The sequence below is a fragment of the Nicotiana sylvestris genome, chromosome 12 (genome assembly GCF_000393655.2).
Source record: "Nicotiana sylvestris chromosome 12, ASM39365v2, whole genome shotgun sequence".
In the NCBI taxonomy this organism is placed as follows: Eukaryota; Viridiplantae; Streptophyta; class Magnoliopsida; order Solanales; family Solanaceae; genus Nicotiana; species Nicotiana sylvestris.
In genome coordinates, this window is record NC_091068.1 from 162,722,642 (window position 1) to 162,740,473 (window position 17,832).

Sequence of the window (17,832 nt, forward strand, 5' to 3'; positions counted from 1 at the left end):
TACCCTCACTAATGCCTAGGAAATAACAACCCGAGGTAGATCCGGCCCCAAGATTTGAAGGTATCAAGGCACATGAGTGAACTGCTCAACCAATACCCCCATCATATTTTTTGTAAACATCCAATGCCATATTTACTTTTGCAATACTTGTTTTCTCATAATCAATCAAATGTAAGTTGTATGACACTGATTAAAATATCTTAGCAAGGCAATATCAATGTGGGTACAAGATTGATGTTGAGGAAAAAGATGTTACAAAGCTATGATGTTATTCGAAGAATCAGTGTTGTCTCTGTTCATTAAATATTGGATCTAGGCAAGAATGATATCATGACCGTTGGTGTCATAAGATGATAACAATGAAGCGGTTAGTAGAAGTAGTGATGGACTTAAACAAGTTGGTGATCGGAGCTAACCCTACACCACTACAAAGTAGCGAGAGTGGTCGAAGCAGCTTTTCCCCGAGATGGTGGGGATCGAATTCCATAGGGAGCGAGAAATGGAAATTGGGTTTCTATCTAAACTAGAGATGCGTAATTGATCTTAATTGCTCTTCCAAATATCATTGGTTTTGATATTACTTCTAATTTTATGCTAATAAGATGCTAAATTAAGCTAAGAGTAAGATACTTGAAATGTCGTCTAAATAGTTAAGGAGGAACTAGGGAAATGACTTTCTCCTAGGTGGATACTTGACAAGTTCCCGAGTCTAAGGCTAAGTTGTCATGTTGGGGATTACGATATAACCAATGCACTAAACTTTTCACTCTATACCTCTCGGTAGTTTGATTGATTTTGCCCTAATTGACTTTCTCAAGACCAATTGGGTATGATAATTTGTGCAAGCAATTTAGGATCAAGTCGGGTATTACTATCTCTAGGTTTAACTCTTTAATTGGGGCTATCAATCTTTTGAATACGCCCCAATTCCTTGTTGGGCTAATTTTCCTAGACTCAAGCTCTCTTTCTCAACAAGAACCCAAGTCAAATAGGCACAAATTAGTGTTTGCAACCACTAATTCAACATGAAAAACACAAATTAGTTCAAATATCAAACACTCATAGACATACAAACCTTAAAACTCAAGACTCATCAAATACCCATACTAGAGTTGAGCCACAACCCTAGCTAATGGGTCTAGCTACTCATGATATTAGAAGAAAACTGATAAATAGATGAAGAAAAACCCATATGATTTAATTACAAGCTAATACTTGAAGATTCAATGATAAAACTATTCTAAAATTACTCAAAATGGTTAAGAAACCCTGTTCACGAGCGCAACTCCATATTAAAATACAACTGATAACCTAAAAATGGGAAAAGAAACTATTTATACTTGGCCGAATTTTCTGGACAAAATGCCCCTGCGGGGGTAGTGCGGTCTGCACAAAATCGAGTGCGCCCATAGTGAGGCTTCTTGGCTTTAAACTCTACTCTCTAAACTTGGCCACCACGGGCCACACAAAATGCACCACGGCCGCGGTGGCTTTTGTTGCGGTCCGCACAAAAAGGACTGCGGACTGCATTGGCATTGATTCTCCAAAGTCCCACCTCTCTAAACTCTTTCTTTGCGGACCGCACAATATCGAGTGCGGCCGCGGTGAGGCCATTGCGGACCGCACAAAATATTTTGTGGCCGCAATACTTGATCTTCCAAAATTTTCACTCTCTGAATCTCTTCACTGCGGACCGCACCAAATGGAATGTGGCCACAGTGGACCTGTTGCACTGTGTTTGGACTCGTTCTTGGTACTTGTGCATGTTTCGCTCCTTTTTGAGCTAGTTTTGACTAGTTGTCGCCTTTTTGACCAAATCCTGCAAACAAGTAAAACATGTAAGATGAGATTATTTTGTACACATGTTTAATCAAAACTCATCTAAGAAGGAGTGTAAAATGAACCATAATCCCTAGTTATCAACTCCCCCAAACTTAAGCTTTTGCTTGTACTCAAGCAAACAAAATAAGACTCACCCCTTAAGAGTAAATCCAAGAAAATTTAGCTGACCTAAAGTGACCTCATCTAATATTAATTGGGACTAAGAATTGTCTTTAATTCAAATGAATCATTAACAACATTCACTCTTTTAAGTACCATGGTTTTAGTGCGACACAAGAGCATCAAGAATTGGCTCAACTTATCAAGGGAAACTCTTTCTACTACTTTGGTCATTGTGGTACCCAAACTCACACATAACTTTTTCTGAGCAAACCTTACCTTTAAGACTGTAGCACTCAGAATGAGGATAGTGGAAACATGTTAATCTCTCTCAAAAAAGGTTACAAGTCCGGCTCTAAGTACCATAAGCTTGCCCCTTATGTGAGTCACCACTAATGTAAGCTTCATTCAACTCAAGATCATATAGGGCTTTTGTGGAGATATAGTGAAGGCTTTAGGTTCAGGGTAGGAAATGTTTGGTCTAAGTAGGTTCCATCTTCCCTTTAGCACTTCTTTTGCTTCATTTTGGCAGATATTATCTTGACTTTTTAAGTCATTTAACTTCTTTCTAAGGGGTTAGAGAGACACGCTGTCACTCTTTCTTATTCATTTCAAACCTTTTTCTCCTATCTCAACTTTCCACACATTTCATCTCATTACTTTTATTGAATCCGTTCATTCTTTTCTACATTGATCATTCTTTTTTTTCTTTTTCATTGCCTTTCCTTTTCTTCATTTTGTACCTTTTACCACTTTGCTGCATTCCTCGTCTCTCCCTCCAAACTTATGTTTTTACCTTGTGCTAAGGAAATATTGGGTACCAAGAGAGGGTATTTTAGAATGGGTAAAGGCTTGTATCGTGGTTTTTGAAAGAAAAAGGTCTACGACTCAAAAGGGTTGACTAGGATATTATCATTGGCAGGCTATGGAAGTGCTCAAGATATCATTCAGATCAAGGAGAGCCTATGATCACATCTCAAGTCAAATTATACTTAGGATTTCACTTAGACAAACACTCAGTACAAGTTCTAGACTAATGGCTAGGGACTTGGACTTGCAATTCAAATTCTCACTACACAAGCTATGGGATTGCTAAAAATACAGAGTCGAGGACCTACAACAACCTTAGCTAAGATTTGAGCAACACAATGGTCCCAAAAAATCACTTGATGATTATCAGCCAACACAAGAGTCTCAAGGTCACCACTTTCACCATTCTATACACAACAATTTATTTTTGACCATAGGATCAAAGTCAAATGTGTTAGGTCCAAGTGAAGCTTTGCTTGAGGCACCCTTACCAACTAACTACTATTTACATTAAAAGAAAAAAGAAAACAGACTCAAACCCTTAAGAAGGTTGTCATGTCATCCATCATCGGGAAGAGCCACCCAGTTTACACAAATTCCACCTTTGGAAAGAACTGTGGCATTAAGAAAACCAAAGGCTTATTGTACGCAAAAACTCAAAACAAGAAGCTATGAAAATAAAATAAGAAACTATGAAAGGAAAAATGCAGAAAGTAAAATGAATATATAGAGGGGATTTAGTCAAATATACATAAGGGAGAATGAATATATACATTAGAACATATCTTTATATACAGACCAAAAGTAAAAAGTACGAAAAGTGCAATAAAATGATAAACTTATATACAAATCAAAGGTAGAAAGAAAGCATAAAGAAAAAGTAATGCCATATATACAGTCATCCAAATAGGGCTACCCCCTCAAATGAAATCTAGCATTGTCCTCAATGCTAACTAACCAGAATAAGCACAAGAAAAGAAAGAGAGGAAAAAGAAACTCCCTATTGACCCTCCGTCTGCATAGGATCCTAAGTCTGTGTCCTCGATCTGCTCGAGAACCTGTGACTGGCTCCCTGTAATATGTGTCTCCACTAGGACCTAGGTCTGGACTGAGTCCTGGGCCTGTACTGGAAACTGAGGCTGACTAGAAGAACCTCCCTATGGGTCCTCCAACTCTATAACAGCATCGTTAGGATGGGGAATCACCCTCTTCCTCTTGGGTGGCCTCTCTGTCTCCTGCTCTGGCTGGGGCTGGGCTGCTGGAGTCGGGTCATGCAATAACAGATCCATAGGCAAATGATCATCCTTCAACCTCTCTACCTATACCCTTAACTCCTTCACCCACTCCTTTGAAGCACAAGTCTTTCTCATTTTCTTTGCCTCCTTAGCAAGCTCCTTCAATGCCTTTCCATGAGAATCAACAACATCCATGATCAATATTTGGTTCTCTAGGAGCTTCTTTTGGTTATCTAGAAGCTCCTTGAGAGTTCCCTTCACTGACTGTGGGACCTGCGGTAGAGAAGGTGCATACTGGGCTGCCACCGAAGTAGATAGTACAGACAACTTAGAAGTGGTTGTCTGTATCCAGTTGTTGATACTGGTAAGGGTCTGGCACAAGCGGTGGGCATTTAAAGGATATGCGGCAGATGATGGGATCTCCAGAATTATTAAAGTGGAGGGTCCTGGGGCCATGTCTAGAGTAGCAGAGGGAGGCTGAGTAGGATCCACTACTACTACTGGCTCTTCAGACTTGCCAGTTGAAGTAGTGGCTTTGCCCTTAGGGTCCTTGGGGTTGTTAGGACCCTTGGTGCTGTACTAGGAGAATGGTGCCTTTGCTTTCACTTTCACATCAAATCTCCGCTTCTCCACATCTAGGTCCTTAAAGTACATGGTCAGGAAATTGGGAAAGGGGTAGGATATATCACCTTTGTTCACGACCCATGTAATCAACCTCGACATCACATTTCCGATGGGGTACCCCGCCATGATGGATGCCACCAATATAGCTCGGGAGATAGGAAGGGAGTTGTCGTGAGTGGTGGGGTCTAGATGGCTACAAAAAAATGTCTCCCACTCTTTTGCTTCAAAGTTTAATGTTCTCCTTAGAATTTTTACCCCCGTTGTTAGCCATGTTGGGGTGGTACCTGGGATTGTCAAGTACTCAGCTAGCCACAGACGGTCATCCTCCCCCAAAGCTACTTTGTCTAAGTATAAGGTCTCATCCTCCTCTGGGAAGGCCAGGTAGTCATTTATAGTTTTGCCATCAAATTTCACTTTAAAGGTCTGCACCTTAGTCACATTGGTACCCTTTTTGATGTGGGCAACATTGGTGTAGAATTCCTTGACTAAGTGATCATTGGCATCCTCCACATGGCCTATGAAGTAGTCCCAGCTTGCTCTCTCACTGAACTGCCTCAACACATTGGGTTTGTCAGGCAAAAGGTCTCGTGTGATGAATTTTCGCTCAGGTATTAACTTCTTCTCGAGTCACCATTCTCTAAAGTTATGGTAGGCCACTTCACTTACGAACCTGTCCTGCCATACTTCCGGGTTCCTGGTTCTCTCCACCCCTCCTACTTGGGGCTCACCCCCTCCTACTTCTTCTCCTTCTTCTTCTATGGGGCCCTCCACGGATAGTGAAGCTGTATGTGAGGTGGAATATTCATTGTCACTACCTGCAGCTGAGCCCTCAGATGACTCAGAAGATATGTGCACTAATACTTGGGCAGTAGGGGTGCCCGGAGGTGTATCCCTCAATATGTTCCTCTCCGGCCAGTCAGGAATATACTCTGGCACGGAGTCTAAGTCAAATGCCTCCTGAGAGGGCTCATACTCACTTCCCGATTGGTCAATAGCTCTATAAGCAACCTTTATTATTCTTCTGGTGTTTTTGATGTTTTTCTGGGCTTGCGAGGTCAATCTAATCATGCCTTGTCCCCTACCCCGCGAGGACTCTCCTTTCCCTTTCTGTTTATTGTCTCTGCCTCGTGATTTCACCATGATCTGCAAAAAATATTTAGTTTAGCTTTGTTAGTATCAGTAGAATCAGTGAAGCATTGCAGAAAAATATTGCAGACAGTCAGAATTGCAGACCGCGGACCACACAAAATGAAGTGCGCCCGCAAAAACGCTACCGCAGACTTCACAAAATGCATTGCGGTCCGCATTAAGGCACCGCGGACCGCACAAATCCATCGCGACCACGGTCCCCAATCATCAGCTTTTAGAACTTTCACCACCGCGGTCTGCACAAAATAGCATTGCAGACCGCACAGCAGCACCGCGGACCGCACAAAATCCTCCGCGGTTCGCAGTGAACACCCAATAGCAGTACCAACCTAGGGTTCAAATTTTTCACGCTTTTAGTCCAATTTTTCATCTATTATTGATCCCCTAAGTGTTGAATCATTGTTTTTAACGAACTAGTCTTAATTTAAACATGATTAAACAAACCTACTATACAGAATTGAAAGAAAACGGTAAGAAAAAGAAGAAAAACTAAGAAAAATAAAAGTTAAAAGAAAATAGCAAAATTAAACAACTAAGAAAGAATTAAAGTTACCAGAAATGAGACGCAATGTTGATTAATTAGACTTAGCAGTTGAATTCATGCAGTTAGATGAGATGAACAGTGATTTTTTTAGTGCAAAGGGTCGAAAAGTTTGAAATGAGTGCCTCAAGTCCAAAAAGAACTGGGGCCCATCTCCCCTACCCACCGCGGACTGTAAAACATGGCACTGCGGTACTCAGAAACAAGTGGCACTAGGGAGATGACCACTGCGGACCGCAAAAAATGCAATGCGGCCACAATGGTCCACTGCGGACCGCACAAAATGCATTGCGGCCGCGGTGGAAAACTTCAGAGACTCCTTATTTTGTACCAATCAACTCTGCGGTCCGCATTGAATTTTTGCCCCCGCATTAAGGCCACTGCGGTCCGCACAAAATGCAATGTGACCGTAATGCAAACTTCAGAAAGTGTGCATTTTTCCAACTTTGTCCTGCACTGCATCAAAACAATCCTACAGTAACTCACAACTAGATAGTCCAAAAGCAAATCCTATACTACAAAGAAAATCAAAGAAAAACAAAAACAAAGGCACAAGGGTTGCCTCCCAAGAAGCGCCTGATTGAACGTCACAGCACGACACATGTTACCATCAAATCACATTAGATGGAGCAGTGGCACCATGTGGCTGTCATCAATCTTGCCCAGGTAGTGCTTGACCCTATGTCCATTAACTCTGAAAACCTCCCCATTTTTGTTCTTCAAGTCAAGTGTACCAAACGAAGTCACAAACACCACTTCAAAAGGTCCACTCCATTTCGACTTAAGCTTTCCCGAAAATAGACGTAACCGAGAGTTGAACAAGAGAACCAAATCACCCACTTTGAACTCCTTTCCACAAGCATATTTATCATAAAGGTACTTCATCTTGTCCTTGTACAAGGACGAACTGGAGTAGGCATGGAATCAGAATTCATCAAGTTCATTAAGCTGCTCCACACAAAGATTTGCTGCCATATCCCATTCAAGATTCAGCTTCCTCAAAGCCCATATGGCCTTGTGCTCTAACTCAACCAGTAGATGGCAAGCTTTCCCAAAAACCAACGGTATAGAGACATACCAATCGGAGTCTTGTAAGCATTCCTATAAGCCCATAGAGCATCATTTAACTTCTTTGACCAATTGGTCCTATTTGTCTTGACTGTCTTTGACAATATACTCTTGATTTCCCTATTTGAGACTTCAACTTGGCCACTCACCTGAGGAAGATAAGGAGTAGAAATTTTGTGATTGACATCATACTTTGCAAGCAAAGTGTCAAAAGCTCTATCACAAAAATGAGACCCCTCATCACTTATGATTGCACGAGGAGTGCCAAACCTTATAAAAATGCTCTTCTTGAGAAACACAACAACACTCCGGGCTTATTGTTGGGTAAAGCCACGGCTTCAACCCACTTTCAAACATAGTCAACCGCCATAAAAATGTATGTGTTCCCACACGAGCTAATAAAAGTCCCATAAAATCAATGTCGCATACATCAAAAATATCAACTTCAAGAATGGTATTGAGAGGCATCTCATCTTTCTTCGAAATTCCACCCGCTCTTTGACATTTGTCACATCTCTTCACAAGTTCACTTACATCTTTGTACAAAGTTGGCCAATAAAACCCGCAACTAAGAACTTTTGAAGCCGTCATCGCCCCGCCATGATGGCCATCATAGGGAGAGGAATGACAAGCCTCTAAGATACTCAATTGCTCCTCCTCCGGGACATACCTTCGGATCACACTATCTATGCAAATCTTGAACAAGTACGGCTCATCCCAATAGAAATCCAAACTATCCCGTTTGAGATTCTTCCTTTGGTTAGAAGAGAGCTCACATGGGATTATACCAGTCACAAAAAAATTAGCAACGTCCGCAAACCATAGCATACCATTCACCGACACCGAAAGGCATTGCTCATCGGGAAATGAATCATTGATCTCTAGGACATCACGAGGCCTCCCCTCCTCCTCCAAGAGGGACAAGTGGTTTGCCAATTGGTTTTCACTACCCTTCCAGTCTATAATCTCCAAATCAAACTCTTGAAGTAATAAGACCCATCACATCAGTCTAGCTTTGGAATCCTTCTTTGTCATCAAGTACCGGAGTGTGGCATGATCGGTATGGACTATGTCATTGGCACCCATGAGATACGACCGAAATTTCTCCATTGAGAATATAATAGCCAAAAGCTCTTTCTCAGTCACCGTGTAGTTCACTTGAGCATCATTTATTGTCTTGCTCGCATAGTACACCAGATGAAACATTGTTTTCACCTTTTGACCCAAAATTGCCCCAACCGCAACATCGCTCGCATCACACATGAGCTCAAAAGGCAAGCTCCAATTGGGTGCGGTAATAATAGGGGTGGTGGTCAACTTGTGCTTGAGAAGTTCAAAGGCTTGCATACATCTCTTGAAATAACTTGCAAAAGGGATTCACTACCTTCGAAAAGTCTTTGATAAATCTCCAGTGGAACCCCACATGCCCAAGAAAACTTCTAACTCCCTTGACAGAGGTAGGGGAGGGAGCCTTGAAATCACATAAATTTTTTCTTTGTCCACCTATATTCCATGCTTTGAAATTTTATGCACAAGAACTATGCCCTCCTCAACCATGAAGTGGCATTTCTCCCAATTAAGAACAAGATTGCTTTCTTCAAAACGGGCCAACACTCAATCATGATTTTGCAAACATTCATCAAATGAATCACCCACAACACTAAAGTCATCCATGAACACCTCCAAAATATCTTCCACCATGTCGGTAAAAGTAGCCATCATACACTGCTGAAATATAGCTGGTGCATTGCACAACCCAAAAGGCATCCTAGAAAAGGCAAAGGTGTCATATGGACAAGTGAATGTGGTCTTCTCCTGATCTTCCGGAGCAATTAAGATTTGGTTGTATCCAGAATACCCATCCAAGAAATAGTAGAAGGCATGCCCAGCAAGTCGATCTAACATCTGATCAAGAAAAGGCAATGGAAAGTGATCCTTACGGGTCACTTTATTCAACTTGTGGTAATCCATGCACACCCTCCACCCAGTGATGGTCCTGGTAGGAATCAACTAATTTTGTGAATTTACAACCATGGTCATGCCACCCTTCTTCGGCACACATTGCATCGGCGAAGTCCAAGAGCTATTAGAGATGGGGTACACAACCCCGACATCCAACCACTTGAACACCTCCTTTTTTACAACTTCTTTGCATTGCTTTGTTCAACCTCCTTTAATGTTCCAAGGAGGGCTTTGCATCATCTTCCAGAATAATGTTGTGCATACAGAATGCGGGGCTTATTCCACGAATGTCAACTAAGGTCCATCCAATTGCCTTCTTCCACTTTTGGAGCACCGCCAATGTGGCATCAACCTGCATGTTAGTAAGACAAGAGGAAAGAATAACTGGCAAAGTTGAACTAGGGCCTAAGAACTCATACCTGAGGTATGGAGGCAACGACTTCAACTCCTACACTGGAGGTTCCTCGATTGAAGGTTTGCTTGGTGGAGTCTTCCTATTCACAAGATCCAAAGATAGTTTCCTAGGCTCACAAGAGTAAGAGCCCATTCCATGTAAATCATTCACGTACTCCACTCGGCCTTCATCCTCATTTACATCAAGATTCAACAATAATGCCTCTAGAGGGTCTTTCACATTAATCATTGCACTGGTATTATCAACTATCACTGTCGTGACAAGGTCCACAAAGGAGCACACCTCAGAACTGTTGGGTTGCTTTATTGACTTGCACACATGAAAGACCACTTTCTCATCACCCACCCGGAAGGTAAGTTCCCCTGCTTACACATCAACTAAGGCTTTCCCAGTAGCAAGGAAAGGTTTTCCCAATATGATTGGAACTTCATAATCTACCTCACAGTCCAAGATCACAAAATTAGATGGCAAGATAAATTTGTCCACTCGAATAAGAACATCATCAATAATACCCAATGGTCTCTTCATAGTTCTATCCCCCATTTGCAATCTCATGGAAGTCGGCCTCGGTTGCCCAATACCCAAAGTATTGACAACTGAGTAGGGCAACAAGTTGATACTTGCCCCCAAATCACATAGAGCTTTAGCAAAGTCCACACTCCCAATGGTGCAAGAAATGGTGAAAGTACCTGTATCTTGTAGATTTGGGGGCATAGAGTGCACTATTGCACTAACTTGGTGGGTCATTTTCTTAGTTTCACAATCCATGAATCTTTTCTTTGTCACCAAGTCATTCATGAATTTACTATAGCCCGGCATTTGTTTTAGAGTCTCCACCAAAGGCACATTAATGTATAAGCTCTTCATTATGTCAATAAACTTTTTAAACTGATTCTCATTTTTCTGCTTCGCGATCTTTTGAGGATAAGGTGTAGGTGGCATTGGCAAAGGAGCCTAAGCTTTAGGCACAACCATTTTTGGCATGTCTAGTACGTGTTCCCTGGACAGGTTCACGTCATTCTGAGTCTCCACCTTGGCATCTTAAATATCAATCATCACTTCCTCAATCACATTTTCAACCACCAAAGGAATCTCATCTTCTTGCAACTCAACTTCATCACTCAAAATTTTCTTTTGCTTGGAGGCATTCACATCACCGCCTCTTTCACTTCTTGTAGTTACCGCCATAACATAATTATTCCCACCCTTCGGGTTAACTACCGTATCACTTGGTAGAGCCCCCTTAGGGCGAGTATTCAAGGATTGTGAGATTTGACCTAATTGAACCTCCAAGTTTCTGATTGAAGTATTGTGGGAAGCCAACTGAGCATCAGAGTCCGCATCCCTTTTCATCATATGTTCAAGCATTATTTCAATTCTCCCCATTTCATTGTTGGAAGAACTAGGACCTTGGGATGGAAATGGGGGTGGATTGTTCGGTTGTTGATACATTGGGTGCCTTTGAAAGCCTTGCCCCCAATTTCCTTGATTGTCATTGCTCCAACCACCTGATTCTTGTTACCACCCCCAGTTATTGTTGTTGCCATTCCAATTACCCTGATTGTTCTGATTATTGTTCTAATTGCCCCAATTGGAATTTTGGTTGTTGTTACCCTAATTAATATTCCCTTGTTGTTGTTGATTGCCCCAATTGCCTTGGGGTCTCCATTACTGTTGGTTGGAAGAATTGCCATTTGGCCTTGATAGTTGTTCACGTATTGCACCTCTTTATTCTGCCCATCATAACCATCATCTTGGAATCCACCACAATCATTGTCAAATTGATCCGAACTCCCTTGGTTTTGTTGACCTCTTTGTCGTTTTTTGTTCACTAGCATGTTGACACCCTCCATAGTATTTACTTAGAGCGGATTTTGAAACTGTTGTAACTGTACGTTTGCTAGATGGTTCATTGTAGTTGTTAGATCTGTTATAGCCTGTCCATGGTCACATAGCTCTTTGTGCAAGTGAGTGACTGTGGGGTCACCCTATGTCACATTGGCTCTACTTTGCCAAGCGGAGGACGTGTCAGCCATCTCGTCAAGAATGTCACAAGCCTCATCATAAGACAGCTTCATAAAATTACCCCCAGCAAGTTGGTTCACTATGCACTAATTTGTTGTGTTAATGCCCCAGTACAAAGTCTATTGGATCATTGCCTAAGTCATATCATTGTTGGGCCATTCCTTTACCATGGTTCTATATCGCTCCCAAATCTTATGTAATGGTTCGGTGGGCTCCTGCTTGAAAGCTAAGATCTCATCTCTCAATTCTGCCATGTGCCCCAGTGAGAAAAACTTTACAATAAATTTATCCGCCAACTCATCCCAAGTAGTGATGGAATGGTTGGGAAGTCGTTCAATCCAATCCAATGCCTTCCCTCTAAGTGAGAAAGGGAATAGTTTCAACTGAAGTGCATCCTCCGACACATTAATTTGCTTTCTCCCCCAAAAAGTATCCACGAAACCCTTGAAATATTTCTAAGCATTCTGATTGGCAGCGCCCGTGGAATACCCACGTTGTTCAAGCAATGTCAGCATCACATTGGTAATTTGAAAATTGTCCACCCGGATCCGGGGTGGGACAATTGCACTATCATATCCTTGGTTGGGAAGCACTCAAGGATCCACTCTTGGAGGTAGCAGGGGAGGGTCTGGAATATTATCATTGGCCTGGTGGTCTATCCTTTGTCTTTGAGACACAATAGGAACCTCATCATCAATATTATCATCTATCTTCTCCCCCGGCGGAAGATCTCTAAGAGGTGCGTTGTTTGCTGCCATTTTATACCTGAAGTTTTGATACACACAAATTAGTAACACAGAAGGAAAGAAGAACAATACACAAAATTATTTAGATAGATAGTCAAAACCGTTAGCTCATCAGTAACGGTGCCAAAAAGTAATCGGAGCCAACCCTGCACCACTATAAAGTAGCGACAATGGTCGAAACAACTTTTATCCGAAATGGTCGGGATCGAATTCCACAGTGAGCTAGAAATGGGAATTGGGTTTCTATCTAAACTAGAGATGCGTAATTGATCTTAATTGCTCTTCCAAACATCATTGGTTTTGATATTATTTCTAATTTTATGCTAATAAGATGCTAAATTAAGCTAAGAGTAAGATACTTGAAAGGTCGTCTAAATAGTTAAGGAGGCACTAGGGAAGTGACTTTCTCCTAGGTGGATACTTGACGGGTTATCGAGTCTAAGGCTAGGTTGTCATGTTGGGGATTACGATATTACCAATGCACTAAACTTCTCACTCTATACCTCTCGGTAGTTTAAGTGATTTTTCTCTAATTGACTTTCTCAATACCAATTGGGTATGATAATTTATGCAAACAATTTAGGTTCAAGTCAGGTATTACTATCTCTAGGTTTAACCCTTTAATTAGGGCTATCAATCTCTTGAATATGCCCCAGTTCCTTGTTGGACTAATTTTCCTAGACTCAAGTTCTCTTTCTCAAGAAGACCCAAGTCAAATAGGCACAAATTAGTGTTTGCAATAACTAATTCAACATGGAAAACACAAATTAGTCCAAATATCAAACATCCATAGACATTCAAGCCTTAAAACTCAAGACCCATCAAATACCCACACTAGGGTTGAGCCACAACCCTAGCTAATGGGTCTAGCTACTCATGATCTTAGAAGAAAACTGATAAATAGATGAAGAAAAACTCATAAGATTTAATTACAAGCTAATACTTGAAGTTTCAATGATAAAACTATTCTAAAATTGCTTAAAATGGTTAAGAAACCCTGTTCACGAGCGCAGCTCCACATTAGAATACAACTGATAACCTAAAAATGGGAAAAGAAACTATTTATACTAGGCCGAATTTTCTGGACAAAAAAACCCCTACAGGAGTAGTACGGTCCGCACAAAATCGAGTGTGGTCGTAGTGAGGCTTCTTGGCTTTAAACTCTGCTCTCTGAACCTGGCCACCGCGGGCCGCACAAAATGCACTGCGGCCGCGATGGCTTCTTTTGCGGTCCGCACAAAAAGGATCGCATACCACATTGGCATTGATTCTCCAAAGTCCCACCTATCTGAACTCATTCTTTGCGGACCGCACAATATCGAGTGCGACTGCGGTGAGGCCATTGCGGTCCACAAAAATGTTTTGCGGCCGCATTGCTTGATTTTCCAAAATTTTCATTCTGTGAATCTTTTCACTGCGGACCGCACCAAATGGAATGCGGCCACAGTGGACCTGTTGCACTGTGCTTGGACTCGTTCTTGGTACTTGTGCATGTTTCACTCCTTTTTGAGCTGGTTTTGACTAGTTGTTGCCTTTTTTACCAAACCCTGCAAACAAGTACAACATGTAAGCCTTTGGGACTATTTTGTACATATTTTTAATCAAAACTCAAGTAACAAGGAGTGTAAAAGAACCATAATCCCTAGTTATCAGTTGGCACATGCATATTCGGAGGGAGGGTGGGCAATGGAGCTTCAAAATTAAGGACATGAATTGCTTTCCTAATAAAAGGCCCGCATTTGCTATCTGGATGTGCACACCATAAGCCAACAATTGGCAAGCGCGCCATTTCCTGTTCATTCTACTCTAACGAGAGTCTAGAATCAATTGCTTCATTAAGATTTTGCATCCTGTAAAGGCTCCAAAACCAATCAACAAGGTTTTCTTGATGTTATTCAGCTTTAGGATCAATAGCTTTCCTTCCACAAGCTATTTCTAACGCGACAACACCAAAGCTATAGACATTTGTTTCCTTACTAGCTTTGCCAGTGATGAAATATTCGGGGGTCATGTAAGCCCCCTATACCTGCCAAAACTATTGTTTGGGATCCCTTTTCATGGTCAACTAGTCTAGCTACACCAAAATACACAAGTTTTGCATTGAAATTGGAATCCAACATAATATTGCTTGACTTTATGTCCCTACGCACCACACATTGCTCCCATTCTTTGTGGAGATATAGCAACGTCGAGGCCAAGCCTTGAGCAATCTTGTATCTTATTGCCCATGTCAAATGGCTTTTTCCCTTGAAAAGTTGGAAATCTAAGCTTCCATTAGAAATAAACTCATAGACAAGTAGAAGTTCTCTTTTCTCATGGCACCGGCCAATGATTTGCACCAAATGTCTATGTCTTAGCCGGCTAATGATCCTCACGTCTGATGCGTACTCTTTTTCCTTGCAATGTCTATGTCTATGTCTTATTCCTTGCTTTGACTCCCTTGAAACCCTCTTAACTGCAACATAGGAATTGGATTCCCTGAGATATCCTTTATAAACACCCGCATAGCTATTTGTACGTCTAGCCAACTCTCTGTAAAGGAACTTCTTTGGTCTTGTACTTCTTTCAAATTCAACAGTTATTGAACCATTAAACATATTATTGTCTTCATATACTCTCAACTTCCTCTTTCTCAAAAATGCAAACAACATCAAAGCACACACAACAACCAAAAACAACCACCAGAAACCAATCCAACCACAAGTCCTAACTTACTTTTACTCTGTGCATGTTCTGGCTTGAGGCTAGGCAAGACTACCCCTGGATTTGTTATGTTGTCATCAATTTCTAAAGAAGAAGGAAATTTCCAAAAATAGATATTTTGTAATGCAAAGACAAGTCCAGCTCCACCTGTGAAGCCAAAAGTGACCCATTCAGGCAAGTATTCTCTCAGATCGAGATTGTGAGATAGGCTTTGCAGGACAGTGACAGTGGAATTATCTTTGAAACGAGTGAAGAGAACAGTAAGATTTTTTGAGGTTGAGTTATAGCTAATCCAGGCATCAGTTCTCTTGCCATCTGGAATACTACTAAACCAGGTCACATTAACAATATATTGCATAGAGTTGATATCAATACCTACTTGATCACCCTTTTGGTCATACCGGACGTTCTGGTACGTATCAAACACCACAGCTACAAAATGGTTGTTCGATGTATTCAGTCGTTGAGTATTACTTGTAAGGCCAAGACTATCTCATCTAGTTGTGTTCTCTGGAAATCTTGAACCTGCAGATGCGAGGAAGAAGGCAAGACCATCACCATATCTTGTTCTTCCCTGTGAATTGATGCTAAAGGAGAAGTGAGTACTTAAATCTGTGACATTTCCAGAGGCCTTGTCCCAAAGATGCATGGGCTTGGAATATGTAGCTCGTCCTATAGTAGCGTCTGTATCACGATTGATCAAGTCTATGGTAAGTTGAATTGCACCATTTGCTGGATAAGCACTCTCTCATACGTTACATTTTGATCTTTGGGTCTAAAACTATCAAAATTGGATGACAGTGAAGTCACAAATGGGATTATGATAATAAGAAAAACAAGGTAGCATTTGAGAGCAGATAAAGAAGCAAAAACAACCATAGTTGGATGATAATTTGTTTATCAGATTAATATTAGACAACTAAATTATATTCTAAGGCAGACATTTTTTTGTCTTTCCAAAAAGCAGTCTAAAGTCTTGGTCAACTTGAGAAGCTCCAGCTTCTATCTACTCTTTCCCCTTTGTCTCAATATTCCCAAGAAAAGCAAAGTTCTTATAACGGTCAATTTAGGGCATAATGCAATCAATCCCCACCATAGGAGAAGTGCTAGGCCCACCGCCAGCTCCTCCAGATTCATGTACATGTAAATTAATGCTTTTTCTCCTCTAACCCAACAATCCCTAAGCCTAATCATACTCTAAATCAGATTCTGCTACACCCAAATGGTCCTATTCCGGTCATTGGACTTTCAATGACAGATGATATTAAATATAATTATGCATCAAGCCTCGGAGGTTCGGTCATCCATGGCAACACATCTAAGAAGAAGATCCATCTCAAACATAGACTTTACGAGATTGTCGAGGGAAAACCAGTGGTCAGTTTTACAAAAGAGGAACATGATTTGTTGTCTGAAACATGTCGTCCCACCATATTGGGAATATTTCCAAGAACTAGACCATTTATTGAGCGGATTCTATATGAATTTCTTAGAACAATACCTGTCAAAGGTGACATCAGAATAGGAGCTTACAATCTCAAAAATATTTTCATCAATTTTGATTTGGAGGAAGATCACAAAGCTGTCTATGGCAGAACTACTCTGATAATCGGTGGTATGTAAATGAAGTTGCAGAAATGGACTATGGATTTTTAGCCTGGAATTGAGACTACTATGGCCCCAATTTGGATAAATTTACCGAATCTTCGGTGGCATTTCTTCGAATGGGCGGCTCTATGTCGTATTGTGGAGCGAATTGGTATTTCAATCATATGCGACAAAGCTACCTTATCGAAAACTATACCTACCATAGTAAAACGCAAGGTGGAAATTGACATTACCAGATTTCTCCTTAAAGAGATCCTGATTCACATTCTCAATGACAAACGTCAGAAGAAAACTATTATTCAAAAGGTTGAATATGGAACTATTCTTGAATATTGTTGTCATTGCAAAATGCAAGGTCATAATGATATAAAATATGGTAGTCTTCATCCTGAGTTGAGGCAATCTCCAGCAAAATATGGAAACCAAGTTAATAATACATATATCCTTGAGAACAAGAGTATGGAAGTCACTGGGGGAAAGGTCGATGATCGGTTCCAACCCTATACCACTATAGAGTGGCAAGAACGATCGATGCAGCTTTTACCCGAAAGGTCGGGATCGAATCCATAGAGAGCTAAGATATGTTCGGAATTGGGTTCCTATCTAATCCAGCAATGTGCGATGTTCTTAATTGCACTTCCAATCATTCTTTGTTTGTTTACTATTCTACTTTAATACAAATGATGGTGGAAAATAAGCTAAGTATGATATTTTTGTAGGGTTTTCTTAATTAGTCTAAAGGCACTAGGGAAGTGACTTACACCTAGGTGGGTATCTAACGTGGTCTAAAACTTAGGGCAAACTTGTTATAATTGGGATCATGATATAGCCATTGTACGTAACTACTCACTTTATACCTCTCGGTAGTTTGAGTGACTTTGCCCTAATTGACTTTCTCAATCCCAATTGGGTGTCAAACAATGCAAGCAAATATGGCTCAAGTCAGGTATTACTATCTCTAGGTTTAACCCTTTAATTGTGGCTATCAATCTCTTGAATGCACCC

General features: G+C 41.0%; 1 long non-coding RNA gene and 1 pseudogene across 1 annotated transcript; both read right to left on the reverse strand.

The window, feature by feature from the left end:
• Positions 1-13,393: 13,393 nt before the first annotated feature.
• Positions 13,394-17,269, reverse strand: LOC138884335 (uncharacterized). The gene is made up of 2 exons (XR_011404511.1): positions 16,721-17,269; positions 13,394-14,063 (listed from the first exon to the last, which is right to left on the reverse strand). It is a non-coding gene; the product is annotated as an uncharacterized lncRNA (long non-coding RNA).
• Positions 14,159-16,098, reverse strand: LOC104223952 (L-type lectin-domain containing receptor kinase IX.1-like; annotated as a pseudogene).
• Positions 17,270-17,832: the final 563 nt, after the last annotated feature.